The sequence below is a fragment of the Ambystoma mexicanum genome, chromosome 14, assembly GCF_040938575.1.
Source record: "Ambystoma mexicanum isolate Mex_15411 chromosome 14, UKY_AmexF1_1, whole genome shotgun sequence".
NCBI classification, from domain to species: domain Eukaryota; kingdom Metazoa; phylum Chordata; class Amphibia; order Caudata; family Ambystomatidae; genus Ambystoma; species Ambystoma mexicanum.
In genome coordinates this window covers 505,264,141-505,284,941 of record NC_090940.1, presented here as the reverse complement: position 1 = coordinate 505,284,941, position 20,801 = coordinate 505,264,141, and the positions used below count along the sequence as shown (strand labels likewise).

The 20,801-nt window shown below is 46.4% G+C and overlaps 1 protein-coding gene across 5 annotated transcripts in view; it reads left to right on the top strand.

Annotated features, from left to right (window-relative positions):
- The window catches only part of BCL11B (BCL11 transcription factor B), a 192,574-nt gene that overhangs the window by 23,006 nt on the left and 148,767 nt on the right, over nucleotides 1-20,801 (top strand). The window lies entirely within an intron of this gene.

Genomic DNA, 20,801 nt, shown 5'->3' with positions numbered 1-20,801 from the left:
CAAGCTACTAGTCAGGCATAAGACTTTACTCGGTCCCTCAGTCCTCCACAGTACACTCCATTTCTTTCTCATCAAGTGCCAGTTACCACTGGCCAATGGCGAGTGCAAAGTTTGAGGCCTGTATATATGCATGTCTATATAAATAAGTACATAGAATATTTATGTTATGTGGTGGTTTGTAACAAGTTATTGGAATGGTCTAGCACTGGTCACTTGATCCGAAACAGTGATATGTGAGCACAGGGTGCGGGCCAGCTATTTCACGGAGGAAGTCATGGGATCATGGCTCTGGTCAGCTTTTTCATGGAGGAAGTCGTGAGATCATGGCTCTGGTCCGCTATTTCATGGAGGCAGTCATGAGATCATGGCTCTGGTCAGCTTTATCATGGAGGAAGTCATGCGATCATGGCTCTGGTCCGCTATTTCATGAAGGAAGTCATGAGATCATGCCTATGGCACACACTGTCTTCTGTACACTTCTTCTCCATCTGGGCAGCTTTTCATTGATTGGAATTAGGGAGTGGGCCTTTGTTTGGACTCTATCATTTCCCCCCATTTCTTTTCATTGTGCCCACTGCTGCACTAGGGTATACATCTCTGCCTACAGCACCATCCTGGTTTAGGAGAAGCACCAACCAAGGACCAGAGTCAGTGTAGCATCCCTGGCCCCCATGGTCCAATACTTCAGTGGTTTTCCATGGATTAAATAATCCAGAAAGCGTAAACAGTTACCATGCACTGTATTAGCCCTCAAGCCTAGCATGCTGCTCTTACTGGCACTGTCAAGCACAGCACACTGATCGTACTGGCACTGTCAAGCACAGCACACTGATCTTACTGGCACTGTCAAGCACAGCACACTGATCTTACTGGCACTGTCAAGTAAAGCACACTGCTCTTACTGGCACTGTCAAGTAAAGCACGCTGCTCTTACTGGCACTGTCAAGCATAGCATGGTGCTCTTACTGACACTGTCAAGTAAAGCACGCTGCTCTTACTGGCACTGTCAAGTAAAGCATGCTGCTCTTATTGGCACTGTCAAGTATAGCACGCTGCTCTTACTGGCACTGTCAAGTAAAGCATGCTGCTCTTACTGGCACTGTCAAGTATAGCACGCTGATCTCACTGGCACTGACAATTATACTACACTGATCTCACTGGCACTGTCAAGCATAGCAAACTGATCTTACTGGCACTGTGAAGTATAGCACGCTGCTCTTACTCGCACTGTCAAGCACAGCACACTGATCTTACTGGCACTGTCAAACATAGCATGGTGCTCTTACTGGCACTGTCAAGCATAGCACACTGATCTTACTGGCACTGTCAAGTATAGCACGGTGCTCTTAATGGCACTGTCAAGCATAGCAGGGTGCTCTTACTGGCACTGTCAAGCATAGTACACTGATCTTACTGGCACTGTCAAGTATAGCACAGTGCTCTAACTGGCACTGTGAAGCATAGCACAATGCTCTTACTAGCACTGTCAAGGATAGCATGCTGCTCTTAATGGCACTGTCAAGCATGGCACGCTGCTCTTGCTGGCACTGTCAAGCCTAGCACGCTGCTCTTACTGGCACTGTCAAGCATAGCACACTGATCTTACTGGCACTGTCAAGCATAGCACGCTGCTCTTACTGACACTGTCAAGTATAGCACGCTGCTCTTACTGACACTGTCAAGCATAGGATTCTACTCTTACTGGCACTATCAAGCACAGCACGCTGCTCTTCCTGGCACTGTCAAGCATAGCATGCTGATCTTACTGGCACTCTCAAGCACAACACGCTGCTCTTACTGGCACTGCAAACATAGCATGCTGCTCTTACTGGAACTGTCAAGCATAGCACACTGATCTTACTGGCACTGTCAAGCATAGCAGACTTCTCTTACTGGTACTGTCAAGCATAGCACGCTGCTCTTACTGGCACTGTCAAGCATAGCACAGTGATCTTACTGGCACTGTCAAGTTTAGCATGCTGCTCTTACTTGCACTGTCAAGCATAGCACGCTGCTCTAACTGGCACTGTCAAGCATAGCAAACTGATCTTACTTGCACTGTCAAGCATAGCACGCTGATCTTACAGGCACTGTCAAGCATAGTATGCTGAAATTACTGGCACTGTCAAGCATAGCGCGCTGATCTTAGTGGCACTGTCAAGCACAGAACACTGCTCTTACTGGTACACATAGCGCACTGTTCTTACTGGCACTGTCAATTATAGTACACTGCTTTTACTGGCACTGCCAAGTATAGCACGCTGCTCTTAATGGCACTGTTTAGCATAGCATGCTGCTCTTACTGGCACTGTCAAGCATAGCACAGTGATCTTACTGGCACTGTCAGGCACAGCACGCTGCTCTTACTGGCACTGTCAATCATAGAACGCAGATCTTACTGGCACTGTCAAGTACAGCATGCTGATCTTACTGGTACTCTCAAGCACATCACGCAGCTCTTACTGGCACTGTCAAGCATAGCACGCTGCTCTTACTGGCACTGTCAAGCATAGCACACTGATCTTACTGGCACTGTCAAGCATAGCACGCTGATTTTACTGGCACTGTCAAGCATAGCATGCTGAACTTACTGGCACTTTCAAGCATAGCACGCTGATCTTACTGGCACTGTTAAGCACAGCACGCTCCTCTTACTGGCCCACACAGCACGCTGATTTTACTGGCACTCTCAAGCACATCACGCTGCTCTTACTGGCACTGTCACGCATAGCATGCTGCTCTTACTGGCACTGTCAAGTATAGCACGCTGCTCTTACTGGCACTGTCACGCATAGCACGCTGCTCGTACTGTCACAGTAGGCACTGTCAAGTATAGCACGCTGCTTTTACTGGCACTGTCACACATAGCACGCTGCTCGTACTGGCACAGTAGGCACTATCAAGTATAGCACGCTGCTCTTACTGGCACTGTCAAGCATAGCACGCTGCTCTTACTGGCACTGTCAAGCCTAGCACGCTGATCTTACTGGCACTGTCAAGCATAGCACGCTGCTCTTACTGGCACTGCTGCTCTGCGTAGTCCTGTCCATTTAAGGCGAGCGTGTCAGAAATTGAACAGTGGGATTTTGTGTCCAGATGATGCATTTTGACCCCTTTGATAGAATTGCCTGCACCAAGGGAAAATTGCTCCTTGCCCTTTGCAAATATTCTTTTTTTTGTTTTTTAAACACAGCACTTGCTTCCGCGCTGTGAGGTTTCATAAACCTTTAGACCACCTGTGACACAATTTCTTCTCGCTCAGTGGTACTTATTGGGTTGGAACTGGGAAAAACTACGTTTTCCGGCTTGGATTTGAACCCACAACATTTATAGATCCCTGGTGAAGGTGCATGAACTTTCTGAGTTATCATATCGGCTTTTAAAGCTTAAAACATGGTTCCTGTTACTCAACAGCACCTTTCTTGAACTCGGTACACTCCGGTGTCTCATTGCCCATTATCCTGTTCTGCTTTGTGAAGAAAGACGCGCGCGCGCGCGCGTGTGTGTGTGTTCGCTATCAACCTATCAATTTCTGTTTCCCTAGCCAACTGTGGGCATGATTTACAAAAGCGTTTTCCAATGGCGAACTCCCATTGGAAAACGCATCTCTCTCTCTCACACGCCTCTTAAACAGGGTGCAGATATATTTAAATTCAAGGTGTAGATAGATGCATTGTGGCCTCGCCACTCCGCCGTGTCAATGTATAATTGGCCTCGCCGTTCGACAGCTGCGGAAAGAAGGCCTGGCTTTGCCGAGGCTGCGTTCTACTGTCGCACGCGCCCCCCCCCGCCCCCTTTATCTTTCAGCTCGCGTTAAACAGCAGCGGGAAACCGGACACGCTGGATGCTGAGGCGCGCAATGAGAAGAGCTGCTTTCACTTTCGGTTTGGCGGCTTCCGGTAGAGGGCGGCTAGAACCAGCCTGCAACTGTATCTGTGGCGACACGAAAAACAGGCCGCTTTCCACCACCGTGTGGAGATACATTTAGGGCAGGTGTATGGCCTGCCCTCGCCACACCCCCAACCTGGAGACTTCCTAGTTTACACTAAAAATGTATGCGAACAAGCTCGACAGATTGTGCAAGGAATGCCTTGAATTCGCTACACAGTGGTGTTATCTGTGAAGTGCAATATATTTCTAGGGAAGGAATATGGGGAAATGAAAACTAAAAAAGTGCTCATGGCGGCCACTGGGCCTTTAGATACCCATTGGAAGATATCCAGGGAAGGTTGATAAGGGACCGGCCATTAATAATGACATCTTCCTTCTTAAATGCTAGGTCCTCGAGCCGCCTGCTGACTTAGCGATAGGCATAGCTCTCAACTCACACGCTTTTGGCGGGTATCACCCGCCTTGTAAAAGGCTGACTCACCCGCCAAGCATCCTGCACGCCCATTCATTCCAATGGGCGTCTCACCCGCCAAAAACAAAATCGGGTGATTTCACCGCCTTTGCAACACAAATGGTTGAGAGCTATGGATAGGCAGGTGCGAAATAAAAACAATGACTTATTTTGGTGAATTGGAAAAGCCTAAATCGCTAAATCCGTTGCACATGCATTGGAACAATGCATGGACTTTATTTCTTACCTTTCCCCCAAGCCAAACTACCCAAACCGTAGGAATATTTGAACAGCTCTGCAGCAAAAAGTTCCCACGCTCGTCTCTAAACTTGTAACATGGATAGACCGTGCTTCAGAAGGATGGGCGCGGACTTTGCAAGACTGTACGGCCGCTGGGAAAACCGTGCTCTATGCTCCATGCGTACCAAGATTTCTAAAGGTATTAGCTGCACATGTGGTACCTTGGCTCCTGCAGTATTTTCGCTATTGCCCCTCAGCTTGACTTTATAGGCACAAAAAGCTGCAACATGCACCCGACTGCGCCTGCCTGGCCTGTGCTTCTCCCCGCGCGACGCCTGCCTCCTTCAGTTACAGCAAACACCCCATTTGTTGTCCCCAAAGTTCTGGACCCATTTGTTAGATATGTAAATCCAGAAAAATACACTCTCACCGGCGGATTGGCACTGAACCAGAGGCCTATACCCGCTACTGAGAGGGATCATTAGATACCCGTGTTCTGATGCGTGTTCCGCTTTGATGCGCAAGAAACGCTGCAGATACAGACACAGGTTCTGTGAGTCCAGACCCTGCATAAGGGTTATTACTCGGTATAATATCCCTCACTGCAGGAGTGGACGGCCACAGAGTTTTTGCTGGACTGCTCAGCAAGTGAACGCCTTGTTCAAAATGAGTACTTAAAAATAACCTTGCCACGAATTTAGTGCCAGAAAGCGACAACTGAACGATTTCCCTCCATTGCTGAGGAGTTTGTGAAATGTGGCCCCTGGCCATTGTGACAGGCAATATTTCTATGCCAATGCATGTTTCTGAGTTTAACCCTGTCATACCCTGTAGATATATAAATATGCCCTTAAAAAGTGGGCCTTGTTTTATCAAAGGATGTAAATATATGTTCTAATCCTTACTGGCCGGGAAGGGAAGGCAGAATGTTCTGTGCCCGATAAACATTTTCTTATTCCTCTGGATCCCAGCAAAGCTCCAGCTAGCTTCTAGTCTGCTTTCCAGAATACAGTAGCTGAAACTAAGGCGGCCCGGCTCACTTAAATGGACATAGACAACACATTTCACGCCCCTCATTGCATATTTACTCTCTCAATTTCAGTTCAACCCATGCTATGAATTGGTCAGTTTTAGTTAAAACCTTTTTTTCTCCCAAAAGACGCATTAAAAACACGCAGGGACTTGTCAACCAATAGAAATATTAAAAAGCCACAGTATTGAGGAAGAACCTGGCACACTTTGGAACTGGAAGGAAGTTAACAAAAACAAGCGCAGAAATTATGATTTAACGAGATGGCCCAAGCCCTTTCTTAAGCTTTAGTAGAAACTCTGTCTGCCTTAAACATCACAATCTCCTTCCAACATTAAAGGCACTCCCCGGCCAGATCCCGTAAAGCAATGTTGTTAGGTTCCTTCAATAGAGGCAACTAAATACAATTTGATAAAAGGAGAGAAGTTAATCTGTAGACAGCTCTTTTTTGGTGGGGAGAGGGAGGGCTGAAAGGGGGTTAATAATCCGACAGTCAGCAAATTCTTTTTATCTTCTTTTTTTTAAAAACTCTCTGTAAGGAAACATATTCTTAGTCTTCACTTCTGAGACAGGAAGAATAGCGTCTTTATTCTCTGAGAAATATGCAAAGTAATCCCTCACAAGTGGAGCGAGATATGTTTGTTCAAAGCTTTTAAAATGTTATTCTAATCAAAGGCGCGGGAAAAACACTTCACATGCTGCGTCAGCTGAAAGGGAACATTACACGAACCAATCAGGCCTTTTTCTTTCCCTTACTTTGCATCAAACTTTTTTTTTATTATTATTTAATAAAAACAGAAGATGAAAGAATAAAACGTCAATGGCTCAGATGTAAAATGCAGTTCAATGTGTTCGAATCATTAATTATTTTGGCTTAATTGAATTCTTGGGACTGCAGCGGTTGCGTTTTTGCTGCCGCGCACTGTTTGTTGTTTCTCTGTGTAGATGAGCAGTAAAGAGAGCAGAGATAACTTTCGGTTTTATTTATTATCAAATACAGTGCTCAATTGAAGCACAAAGTGTGCTGTTCAAAGATGGCGGGGGCCTGTGTGCGGCAATCACGGGTCCAGGCGTGGGCTGCGCTAGCTCTCTAGGCCCCTTTCTCATGTCGCCTGTGCATTGTGCCTTTCTTTTGGTCACCCACGTAGCCACTTTTCTCATAGGCAATGAGTTTTCGTGCATGTGTGTTTTTTGGGGGGTGGGGTCTTCCACCGTAGAGGAGTGTATAGATGAAGGTCCTCCAGAAAAGTATCACAATTGGGGCTGGAGAATAGCTCAGGGACAACGTGCTTGTGTTGGAAGCAAGACAACGCTGAGCAACACCGATTCGAATACCTGTCTGGCATTTAGACACTGCTCTATAAACGATTAATTCATTGATCCCCTCCATAAAGCACTAAGGTCATACAAAGCACTTTTTAATAATGAATTACATTTTCAGTATACGTTGTTGAGGGACTGATCGACTCATCATTCCCTAAAGAAAGCCACCCAGTGCTTATCCCAATCCATCGAACCAAGAGCAGAAAGTCAACTGTGCAATTTTGTTTTGCTCACCCAAAGGCCTACCATTAATTATTAGCTTATGCTCTTGGGCCCTGTAGGGGTGCCCTTCTGCTCAACCGGTCAATTTCCAGAGGCCTCAGTGGGATAAATCAGCAAGCGGTCACTTTTCTCTTGAAGGTCTTACATGAAGGCACCTTTGTCTAACCGCCTTGTCTTTGCTCTTAAGAGCGCGTTGATTTTCCCACGTACATCATTTTCTTACCTAAATCCTAGGCATGCGCTGTTCTCGTCCAAGTGCATCATGGATAATTCCAGTAGACACACTATGCAAATAGATCATACATTTGTTGTGGATCAAGTCCCAATCATTTCATGTCTATCGCCCAATGAGCTTGAAATCGAATTTATTTAGTAAACAACTCTGAATTGGTTTTCATTTATTCTGGACTTGTGCTCCTCATTAGTAAATGGATGCAGCGTAGGGATGCTGACCAGGAGACTGGCCCTCAAAGTCTGACCCTTCTCTGTTGAGGTGTCAATTTCGCAAAGGGAGACTAGCGCCCGCCTGTGTTACGGCCCTGCAGAAGAGAAATCCGAGGCTGAACTTGGAGACAAGATATCTTCCCAAGAAATGTGGGAAGTCTTCTAGCTTCTCAAAATAATTTTTAGAAGAGATAGCAGCAGTCTGTTGGGTGTATACTTGACTTCACAGGAAGAAGCTCTGGTTCATCATCACGGAGAAATAATCGCAGGTTTAGGGAGCAAAGGATGGCCTTGGTCATATGGGAACCATTTGTTAGTTGTAACTGGGCTCCACAGCTCTATGGTTTACGTGTTTCTGCACTCCACAGCTTTGTGGATCACCTGACTCCGCTCCATAGCTTTATGCATTAAGTGTGATTGCACTCCACAGCTTTGTGGATTGCGTGACTGCGCTCCACAGCTTTATGGATTCAGTATGATTGCACTCCACAGCTTTGTGGATCGCGTGACTGCACTCCACAGCTTTGTGGATTTAGTGTGATTGCACTGCTCAGCTGTGTGGATCGTGTGACCGTGCTACACAGCCCCATGGATCACAGTTGACTGCACTCCAAAGCTCTACGAATTCCGTGCGACTGCAACATTTTGAAACCAGTGTCTCTGTACTCCTAAACATTATGGACACAGTGGAGCTACGCTGCTAAGCATTATGGATGGGGCGTGACTACACTCTGAAACTTTAGCATTGGATATCACTGCCCAACCTTTGTAGATTAAGGGCCTAATTCACGGAAGCGTTTTACAATGGCAAAACCCCATTGGAAAATGCGTAGTGACTAAGGCCCTAAAGGTTTCTGCACTCCTCACTCTAACAGATTAGACTTGACTGGATGCCTTCGGCTTCAAAGATCGATCAGGTGTAGCCGCGTTCCGAAAGCTTGTGTGCAGCTGCGCTCCTTGATGGTATGGATCGGGTATGCTGCCATCCTTAGCTTTTTGGATCGGCTGTGACTGCTCTTCAAAACAATATGGATTGGGTGGGACCGAGTTGCTAAATCTTATGGATCACTCAAATCTTATGGCCTTCATAACCGTGCAGATCGGGTGTGACAGCACTCCTAAACCCTATGGAAGGAGAGGAACAGCACTCATGAACTGCATTGGTCAGGGATGACGGCAATGCAGACCCCGATGGATATGGCAGGACAGCACTCCTAAACTTTATTGATCAGTTGTGACAGCACTCCTAAACTTTATTGATTGTGTGTGACTGCACTCCGTGACCTTATGGTTCGGGCGTGATGTCACTCCTAAACTTTGTGGATGGGAGGTGGCTGGACATTGTGGATCCCTGCATTTTCAGTTTTAAAAAGGCATGGGGGTGATATTGGGTTTACAAGGTCACACGTATCTTCAACAACGGAAATAAGGGGTGTGCAGTGAAGTTAGAGATTAGGTTTTGGTGTCCAACTTTAAAGGTGCATTTTCACTAAATGGGTGCATATTTCACAGCATGGCAAATACCCTGCTTGTCAATTGTAATATTCATTCTCTCTCTCCTCTCTCTCCTCTCCCTTCTCTCTCTTCTCTCTCTCTCCTCTCCCTCCTCTTCCTCTCTCTCTCCTCTCACTCCTCTCTCTCCTCTCCCTCCTCTTCCTCCCCTCTCTCTCTCTCTCCTCTCTCCTCTCTCTCTCCCTCTTCTCTATCTCTCTCCCCATTATTCAGCAATAAATACTAATGTCACCACAAACATATCCGCAAGCCATATCAGCTGCCCATATCAGCTGATGTACACAGAACCATGTCTTTTTTTGTTGTTTTAAAAAAAAAATAACAAGATGACTGGAATCTGCACGTGTGAAGCCTTTGATTGCAGCGTGGCTTGGATGACAGCTCATTATTGCTCCTGTCTCTCGTGAGGCCTTCACTTACAGTGCACCGTGCCATTACGGACATTATGCAGCCATGTTAAATACAGGACTCAGACATCCATCATGGCACCTCGGGATAGCTCGCGAGAGGACAAAAACGCGGAGCGCTCTCCATGGCTAAAAGCTCATCGTGCGATTGCCAGGGGTGTCAGTCAGGCCGTGGAGCAGGTGTTTTGCTCTCTGTTGGGCTTGGCACATGGCACTGGAAAGCGGCAGCATTGGCTTCGCTTCCCTGTAGGAAGCCTGCGGTGGCACCTGATGTCACCACCACTAGGGGTATTATATACAGCGGACTGTAATTACAGGAGTGGTAATTTACTAACAAGTGGGAAGGAGGGACCCGGGGGTAGGGGCGGTGGGGGAAATGGAAGTTAGCGGCCATGGAACGAAGCAAGGAAACGAGGAAGAGATTTGTTTACATTCTTTGTGTGTGTGTGTGGCATGCATACACACACACACCGCCACACACCATGCACTGTCAGTATCTGGAAGAATCGGCTGGGGGCGCCGTGCCCTAGTACACCAAGTCCTGGCTCGGACTGAGGATTGTTGTGTCAATGCTATTCCCAATTGGCTACTATGGTCAACACAACGGGGTTGCAACTCCCTGTGCGCAACGCTAAGCCTCAACCATGCATGCTGCCCTTAGCCACCCTTCAGTTAAGGCTCTTGCTTACTGCTCGTTGCCACAGAGCCCAAACGAGCAAGGCCTGCAACTGTAATTATGTAAAACCGTGGACCAGGGATTTGCCAGATTTGTGTGAAGCAAAACACACATAAAACAGTGTTGCGAGTGGAGCATACCAGTTGACACTCTGCTGATGTGAAGGACGAGCCCTGATGTGTGGCACACTTTTGCCATGGTAGGCGTGCTGTTGGTTGGTCACGCGGTTGGTTTGCGACTTGGCTTGTTTATGTTCCTATCGTTGAAGGTCTACCACCTCAGGCCAGGAATGCGCATGCTCCACAACCACCACAGAGCAAGTTCCAACTCAACTGTGCCGGTGGCAGAAGCTTGCCGAAATACGCAGATATTTTCAAACTGTGCCTATGTTAGTTGTGGTTGCACAGGGGCTACACCGGTACCTGGTGCGGTGGAAGATGGTGGAAGCAATCCAGAGCAAAATTATAGGGGGCTCTAATCACTACATTGGTGGAGTTGTAGGACAGCTGTGACTTGAAATGACAGCGATCAATTGTCACACCCTTCCCAGTTCATTCAGTGGTCTTAGTAAATGTAATACTAGCCACAACATAGTCACCGGCAGACAGAAGTCCTTCATCAACGCCGCTATGTGAGGCTCTGCATTATTCTATCTCCATGGAATTCCCACTATTCTCCTTCTCCTCAGAGAGAATCCTGTGTGTTGATGGGTGGAAGCCGGAAACTATAAATGCCGCACATGAGCTTCTTCCCGGCCAATCATTGGTCTCGGATTTATAATGTGTACATTTGAGCAACAATTCCGGACATGCACTCTTAATGCAAGCTATTTGGGAGCCAGGAGGGAACACATCTCTGTGATGCATTCGGTACTAAAACTTGCTAAGTTTCAAGTACTTGCCTCAATATATTATATATATATATATATATACACACACACACACACACACACACATATATATATATATATATATATATATATATATACACACACAAACATATATTTGCATTTTCTTGTATTATACCCATCATATAGATTATTGGAGGCACGCCCTCCTGGGATCTTTGATAATATGAAGACTAGTTTATTTTATTTAAGTCACAATTCGCCATGATTATAGGGAAGCATTTGAGCAATTGTATCTCTCTGTCTGAAACATCAATCACCCTTAAAAATGTCTTTGTCAGCATTTCCCTTTTCTTCCGCTTTCCACACAATTTTAATATGTACTTAACCCCTTAAGTCCCGGGCTATTATGCCAGCATACTCGTTCTTGGCACTGAATTGAAGCACAGTATGCCCTAACATTTTGCACTGGGTTCAAATGCAACAGATTAAATGAACAATTGCAAGTGACGACATATCTGCAGATGGTACTGACTTTCAACCATAACCTGCAGGGCAAGCTGGCATGGACGATCAATTGCAAAGGGTGCAAAAGATTGATCCTCGGTGACGTATGGATGCATCACCCCCTCCAGCCCTGAGAGCTGAGCAATCTTACTGGGCTTTCCGTAGACAATTGAAAACACTGCTCTTTACCCAGGGTCAGCTGAATGCTCTGGACTCCACGAGTTGCTGCCCTATCTACCTACGTCTGATTGAATGGACCACACTGTTTATGTCTATTGCAGTGATACTAGTGCCTAGAGGCCCCTGGGCTGAGAGTGCTGCTATAAATGTAAAAATAAATAAATATATCCACCCTAAAAAGGTGGTATTTTGTTCTGCCACCAGGCTTACATGCATACATCCTAATTTGGGTTGTGCAGCATGCTGTATGCTCCCCATTCCCCACGGGTTCCCAGGCACCTCATGGAAACATTTCTTTTTGTCCTGGTACTGTGAGCCTGCCCCCCCTCACTGGGGTCATGAAAAAGGTTGAGATATTATATTCTATAGGTACTTGTGTCGGGCATCTTTGCCCTGAGACAGGGACTTGCTGCAGTCACATTTGTACAAACTGACCGGGTCAATGAGGGCATTTGCACTAACAGCCCAGTGCAAAGAAGACATTTTGCTGTGCAAATGTTAGTGTTTATTTGGCCAGCAGTGCTGCGATTTCTAAACTAACTGGTGTTATAATCACGGCTCCCCCATTCAGAACACTAATTGAGTGATCCTTGAATCATCACCCTGTGCCTAATTTCCCTTATCCGCTAACTGGTGTAATTAAAAAACAAAAAAAACATCCCGAATACCAGTATTAAGTGCAATAGCTATAAAGAAAACTTTTAAGCTTGTAGGAGTCTGGCTGTGATTCAGTTTCCCATGTGGGCTGCTCAAGATCACCCACTCACTGTAAGTAGAAAGACAAGCTGTATTCCGATGAATAAAAGACAGTTAGAACAACACATGTGTCGTAACATAGTTCCGGGGTCCCAGAGTCCCAACATATGAATGATTGAGATTAAGCCCTATCACCGGGATTCCAGTTTCAGAGCGCTCGCTAACTTCTTATTATTGCCCATGGTGTAGCGTAATATTCAGTTTATCACATGGCGGCTTGAAGAGCGGAATCACCCATAATGCTCAGCATTATCCAGTTCCCAAGGACAAAGAAAAAGAAGTGATGTGTGGCAGGTCCAGAATGAATCTTAACCTCTACCATCGGTCTAGGCAACCCTCCAGACCAGGCCATTACAGAAAGGGGAGAGACCATATGCAAATCAGGCTCAGCCCCACCCCAAACTGCTTGCTCACAAGGCAAGCGACCCTCAGGGCTTAAAGCAGAGGTCCAAGATACAGCTCATTGGATGACAGTTGTATATCTTCACAATAATAATTTCGCATTTATATAGCACTACAAACATTCATGTATCTGAGTGCTGCTTACGGTGTGTGGTGCTCATTTATCGTCCTCAGAAGGATGAAAGGCTGAGTTTGGCCCTGTCGGGATTCGAACCTGCATTAGCAGGCTCTGCACGGATGTCAAAGCGAGCGCGCTACTCGCTGTGCCACTTGATCGGCTAATGACCTCAAACTAAAAACACTATTTCAATATCGAATGTACAGGCAGCCTGTTCCTATTGCCCAGCTCAGCATGCTATATCTGTGACTGGTAGAATCGAGGGTACGTGTGGGTGGATGGAGTCCCCCCACTTTTTTCAGGAGTTCCCCCACTTTTTTTAGGACTTGACCCCTGGTTATAATTAATGAGGGTCAAATAAGGGGAGTAAAATAAAGAGCAAACTATCCAGCACATCAAAATACAGAGTCAATATCCAGTCTGGGGAAAAAGAAAGACGAACTCATAGAGGGTTGTTGTTGGGGGGGGGGGGTTAGGGTGGGCAAGAGAGGGAGCCACATGAAAAGGAGTGCTATTGACTTCCACCCAACCAGGCAATACTGCACCAGCATGTCTTTGTGGAATAATTATCCAAATTATCCAAATACAAAAGTCGATATTACACTAGATGAGGGGTCGGGTTTGCCATGTTTACGTCAAATAACTCTATTTATTAGGAATTCAGTATTTGGACTGCCCTTGTTCTGCGGTCAGTGTTAAGGTACTCTTTATTTTGTTTCATGATGTAAGGCTGCAGGCAATGACTAATAATTGTAAGAATGCATTTGATTGCACCATAATTCGTCCGCACATCGCACACTAAGGAGCGCCATGTAAGCAAGCAACCCTTATTTGTATCCCCGACTATGGTGACCAGCTGATCCGAAATGTTAGCTATGGACCGCTCAAAGAGTCCCCCATCTTGAGCTGCAGTGGCGCAACGGTCATTGGGCCAATGGGGCGTTAGCCCTCCCTCTGCCCCGAAATGTTGGGCTATATTGACTTGACCTGGCTCAGACAGGACACAGACAATTAATGGTACCGGGGCTGCACTGTTAATAAAGGCCCGGCAATTACTAATGTACCGGGGGCTGCACTGTTAACAAAGGCCCAGCAATTACTAATGTACCAGGGCTGCACTGTTAACAAAGGCCCGGCAATTACTAATGTACCAGGGGCTGCACTGTTAACAAAGGCCCAGCAATTACTAATGTACCGGGGCTGCACTGCTAACAAAGGCCCGGCAATTACTAATGTAATGGGGGATGCACTGTTAACAAAGGCCCTGCAATTACTAATGTACCGGGGGCCGCACTGTTAACAAAGGCCCAGCAATTACTAATGTACCGGGGGCTGCACTGTTAACAAAGGCCCGGCAATTACTAATGTACCGGGGGCTGCACTGTTAACAAAGGCCCTGCAATTACTAATGTACCAGGGGCCGCACTGTTAACAAAGGCCCAGCAATTACTAATGTACCGGGGGCTGCACTGTTAACAAAGGCCCGGCAATTACTAATGTACCGGGGGCTGCACTGTTAACAAAGGCCCGGCAATTACTAATGTACCGGGGGCTGCACTGTTAACAAAGGCCCAGCAATTACTAATGTACCGAGGGCTGCACTGTTAACAAAGGCCCGTCAATTACTAATGTAACGGGGGCTGCACTGTTAACAAAGGCCCAGCAATTACCAATGTACCGGGGGCTGCACTGTTAACAAAGGCCCGGCAATTACTAATGTACCGAGGGCTGCACTGTTAACAAAGGCCCGTCATTTACTAATGTAACGGAGGCTGCACTGTTAAGAAAGGCCCGGCAATTACTAATGTACCGGGGGCTGCACTGTTAACAAAGGCCCGGCAATTACTAATGTACCGGGGGCTGCACTGTTAACAAAGGCCCAGCAATTACCAATGTACCAAGGGCTGCACTGTTAACAAAGGCCCGTCAATTACTAATGTACCGGGGGCCACACTGTGAACAAAGGCCCGGCAATTACTAATGTACCGGGGGCTGCACTGTTAACAAAAGCTCGGCAATTACTAATGTACTGGGGGCTGCACTGTTAACAAAGGCCCGGCAATTACTAATGTACCGGCGGCTGCACTGTTAACAAAGGCCCAGTAATTACTAATGTACCAAGGGCTGCACTGTTAACAAAGGCCCGTCAATTACTAATGTACCGGGGGCTGCACTGTTAACAAAGGTCCGGCAATTACCAATGTACCGGGGGCTGCACTGTTAACAAAGGCCCAGCAATTACTAATGTACCGAGAGCTGCACTGTTAACAAAGGCGCGTCAATTACTAATGTAAAGCATTTCATTGATAGCAACTGCATTCACATGCATACATTTGTAGGGAATTGAAGCGGTGAGGGAATGTTAGCACTTGCACGTCGTGGTGGTGGTTGGAAGGGTAGGAGGGGTCAGAAGATAGCTCATTCCCACAGCAGTCCTTATGTGTCTGCTTTCAGACATGATGGGGAGCGATGAATGCTTTTACCGTTCAAGCTTCACCAGAAGAGTCTCTTTAGAATGTGTGAAGAAGTCAGATGACCCCACACAGGCAAGTTGGCCCCTTCCCACCACAGTCTCTGAAGTGACCCACTCTCCCAACATTTGAAGGGTTATATTCAAAATAGTGAATGCACCGTTGCATAAATATACTCCATGCACGCGCTGTGTTGCAAAGTTGAGTGGGCGTTTTTGCATTCTTATTAAGAATAGGAATGCAGGGGGCGATGGTAGGATTTTGGTTTTGGCCTGAGGGGCGGTTTCTCTACTCGTTGTGAGTGGGATGTCCTCCTTCCGGGTTCTGGTGCCGCCCTGGGAAGCATGTGATTTACACTCCACGTCCCCAGAGCCCTGTGCAGAGCAGGTGATGAGCTTGTGCTAGCAGCGATGCCCTGAGGAGATGGCATGGTGTCTGGCATGAACAAGCCCAATGCTCCGTCCCTTTGGTTTCTTGTAGTCCATTCTTTGTATTTGCTATTTCCATGTCCGTGCAGCTTGTAGGACACTCCCATAATGTCTGCTGCATATTCACATGATATATGATATGATATGATATGGCATTTGTAACGCGCCTATAGACAAGTGTTTCAAGGCGCGACGAGGCAGGGAGGGGGGAACAAAGGGAAGACAGACAACGATCCTACTAGGCCAAGTGTCATACAGATCGTGCAAGTGCATGGCTTGGAGGGAAGGGAAAAGTGCAAGGGGACAGGGAGGGGGGAAAGTGCAGTACAGGGAAGTAGAATAACAAATAAATAATAGGGCCAGCTAGTGGCAAGTGCAAGCTAAGTACAGACAAGTGCTGGGAAGGCGGGCTGTAGGGATACAGAGACAGTCCCGCAGTGCAGGGGTTGCCAGGGAGGCAGTGCAAGCGGAGAGTGTCTGGGCCAGGACTGAGATCAGTGAGAGTGGCCCAGTTGCAGATTCAGTGCAGTTTCAGTCAAGAATTTAACAGGGGAGAGGGGGAGAGAAAGCAGAAGCAAAGAGGAAGGTTTTGAGGTGCTTCCGGAATCGGAGATGGTTCTCCTCATGCTTCTACTGGGGGGGGACTGCCTTTTGTTCTTAGCTCACAAATGGTGATGCATCCACATAGAAATTCAGACTACCCTGCTCAGTCTCTCTCTCTCTCTCTCTCTCTCTCTCTCTCTCTCTCTCTCTCTCTCTCTCACACACACACACACACACACACATGCAAACACATGCAGGTGCACACAGACACACACATGCATGCATGGTTTCATATGCATACCAATTTTCAAACTTACCCACTGGCAATGTGCATTAATATTTTCATATTATGAAGATTACTTTGACAAGTGTATATATCATGCTGATGAATTAATCCCATGTCACCAATGGGTTTCTGTGATCTTGCAGGCAATCACGATTTCGGTGTTGATTCATGGAATATGAAGTAATTCAACTGGTATTGTAGAGCCTTGAAAAAGGCCCCGTCAGGGTCGAAACATGTGTTGGCTGTATTTCCAAATTGTCAAATATATCACCGGCTGAGTTAAGGGCACCCTGCTTTCACACGCACGCGCACACACACACACACAAACACATGTGATGGGAAAAAACGACCACTAAGAGTATTTCATTTAGGTACACTGAAATAGAGAATTTGGTGACAGTTTAGGACCCCTGAGCGCTTTGCGGTCTCCCTGCCACCGTCTCACTCCTGAAAGCAAAATCCCTACATTTCCTCTGCTTTTTATCAGTGCAAAACCCTACTTTACCGGCCCTTGTAGGATTAATCTTTTCTGTTAAACATAACCACTCCTGCGAGGATGATGTTCCTTGCCTTGCAGACTCTTCTGAGTTTTTATGTCAGAGAAAGGAGGATTGTCAAAACGCGAGTCACTTATGTACCGTGGTTAATCCTCAGGTTCTGGAAGGCCTCTATCATTTGCCCAAGGGGACGGTTCCATCGGTACTCCTCTTTAGCCACCCACTGAACACAGTAGGTGGGGCACTTCCAACTAAGACCTCGACCAGCAGGGACCTTAGAAAGTTGTGTTATTGTTGTGTTTCACCATTGTGTAAAGAAGGGAGATGTGTAGCATCCTAACTGACTGCATTTGTGTACAATTGAAAGTGCATTGGAATGTGAATCTGGGAAGACCCAGATTCCAGTGTAGTCTGTTGGACCGGACTTAAGGGGAGGAGCTTGAACAATATAGATGTGTAAGCTGTACCCTTCTGCTTAACTTCATAACTTAACTCTGTAACATGAAATGAAGAAGTTTCCTTTTATACTCACCGCGTATCCTGGTGTTTCTGCACCGTGTGATACTTACCTGAAGTCCCAGGATGCATCACGTACCCAGTGGGTCCATAATATCTGTTTAGGTCCTTCCGATCTCCGCTCATAGATGCACTTGAGCTTGATACTGAGACCGAACCATCCGTCTATTGCTCTCTACATACTCATAGAAGAGACTTTCGCTGTGAAAGGGCTTTTATTCTGGAAATAACTGGCAACCAATAAGCTTCCGGCACCCTTCTCAGATTTGCTTTCCCAGGGGACCGTGTATGTATCCCATCACGAGTAGCAGGAGTCAAATTTCTGGTGATAAAAGATTCGATAAAGGCAATGTAACAATATGACATAACATAACAGTACATACATGTGAAATGATTGGCCTCTGCTCCTAGAACTTGTATTTTAAAGTATGTACTCCATCTGCGAGTTATCCCTGACATCGCTTTGTCCATCTGAAATGCATCCTCCAAAACGTGCATGATCCTCCCGATCGTGCCGTACCACTCGCGCGCATCAATGTAGTAGAACCGCCATTTTCCTGTGTTTTTTATACCACAGCTTTGTCTCCCCAGGCCGTGTCACATTTTTGAGTCACTTGACCATGTGTCTGCAACCTTTGGTTCTTCAAATGTAAGGGAGTTATAGTCCAAAACATCTGGCAAACTGCAAAGTTTAGCTTGTTAGGTGTGCATGATAAGTGCTATCACTAACTCACACACTGCGATAAAACGGCTCTCTCTCCCTCTCATGCTTGCTGACCATATGTCACATCCCACCATGCACCATGCTTAACATTCTTGGCCCTCTTTGCAGGACCTTGCATTTGGGTGCATTATGTTTAAGATGCCATGTTTGACTTAGACTCAGTGCTGAAGATAAACCGAGTTCTTCCGACTGGCACCTAAAATATGTTTATACTTTTAAAATGTTCTTGTAATCCCAATATTATTTAGCAAACAATTCCTGTAAACAAAAAGAAGCATTTTTTGTTGTTATATAATCCCGGGGTTGTACTACAGCTCCCATGATCTCTCACCATTGACTATGCTGGGTAGGATTGAGGGGAATAGGGAGCGCCAAAGGTTGTAGAGTCCGGCCATATATAGGCCATCTTCACATCTGGCAGCGATATAGCAGAGGTCAGCTTTGCTCATCGCCTGAAGAGTGGAGGAGGCATTGAAGGTCAGACAGGCGCGTCCCTGTTACTCCAAAATGTTGGGAACACTGGCCAGGTTTAAGAGAGTAAAATAGGCGGGCATGCAACTCACCCGGGGCCCTGCCTAGACTCTGTGCAAGCATGTGCATGCCTACTTTTTCCCACTTCCTCAGCTGCATACATTACCCAGCATATCATACAGGAAGGAATATTGTTGCTTTGGAGTGAGACTCAAATAGCCGCCATTTTGGTTCCAAGCGTTTTGCTTGCGGTTCCACAGCTGCCCTGTCTCTGGGGGTTTGATGCTACTGAAACTGCTCACTTGCAGGATATAATTCTACCATCTCCCGCTTAATTTGCACAATATGTACTATCAAACAATATAAAAGGGCATATGTATGTTCCTCCCTGTATGTTTGTCCGATGCAGTAGCTTCGCCTGTTGTCACCGCTAGAGGGAGCTGTAGCCTTAGGATACATAGAGACAATGTCAATTTGTATAGCTTTGCCTGTTGTCACCGCTAGAGGGAGCTGTTGCATTCGGATACATAGAGACAATGCCAATTTGCATAGCTTTGCCTGTTGTTACCACTAGGGGGGGCAGTTGACTTAGGATATGTAGTAGTCCTACTGTGCCAATGGAAACCTGCACTTTGGCCCGTGTGCACAGGCTCTTAGACTAGTTTGAAATAAAACATGTGGCCTCCCATGCATGTGGAACGGTATCTGGTGTCTGGAACAGCATCACTTCTTGCATATACACATGCATGCATGGTCTTTGCACAGCAGCACTATTCTTTGGGCATACAGCATGCACCCTGGTGGCATGGCTCAGCCATCAATGGGCATGCATACAGATCCTCGGGTACACAGGCGTGTGACTGAGGGGCATTTGATCACATCTCCACTGTTAGCATTCTGCAGGTGGATACACTTTGAATATGCGCGCGCACACGCACGCACGCACGCACGCACGCACGCACGCGCTCCTAGTAACTATGTACTAGACACTGTTTCTCTGGCATTTGTGTGCATTTATACTGGATTGTAGGGTTGGGCAAGGTTTCATCTGCAAGCAAAAAGACCAATGTTGACCTGTTTGCCCCCCACAGAGAGCAGGATTTTCATTGGAAAATAGAATTTTCCGTGTTTTTTTCCCTCCTTATGTTACTAACATGGGTTTGGGGGCGGGGGAAGGGATAGCTCAAATTATTTCCAGCTGGCCTGGTCACAAATTGGCCCAGCGGGCATAAAAAAGTAAACCCCACCTCTTCAACAAAAGGAAACCTTTCAGATATAGCTCAGTGGGTAAAGTGAATGCTGAAGAAATTGGTGTGTGAACGAACATTGATAGTGCACTTTTAAACAACCGGTTGTCAGATTTTATGACATGTTTGGAAAAAAGTTGCTTTAAGCTTTTTTTTTTTTTTTAAATCGCCGAAGCCCAATATATTTGCAATTTATGAAAATGATTTAGGAGTGTTGTAAAAAAAAAAATTAAAAAAAAATAAAAAGGTATAACTGACACTTACATGCACCAATCAATCCCTTGTTCTACATTACTGCACCTGCACTGAGCATCCAGAAAGGGAAGCAGTCAGCTTCTTCCAATGGGGCGAGCTTGAGTGAGCTGGCTGTGGAGGGGAGTACATGGAACAGTCACCAGCGACAATACTTGTGTGGACATAGATAGATTAAGGACAGCCAACATTAGCCATTTTGAAGTGCAGGTAGGCGTAACGGCCAGCTGTGCCCACGATGTGACCATGATGGGTGAAGAGCAAGAGTGGAATTGGAATGTGTAACTCTCCCTTTCATCAGAGTAGAACGAATACAAGGAGTACCATAGAGTAAATCCAGCATGAAGCGCTATATAAACA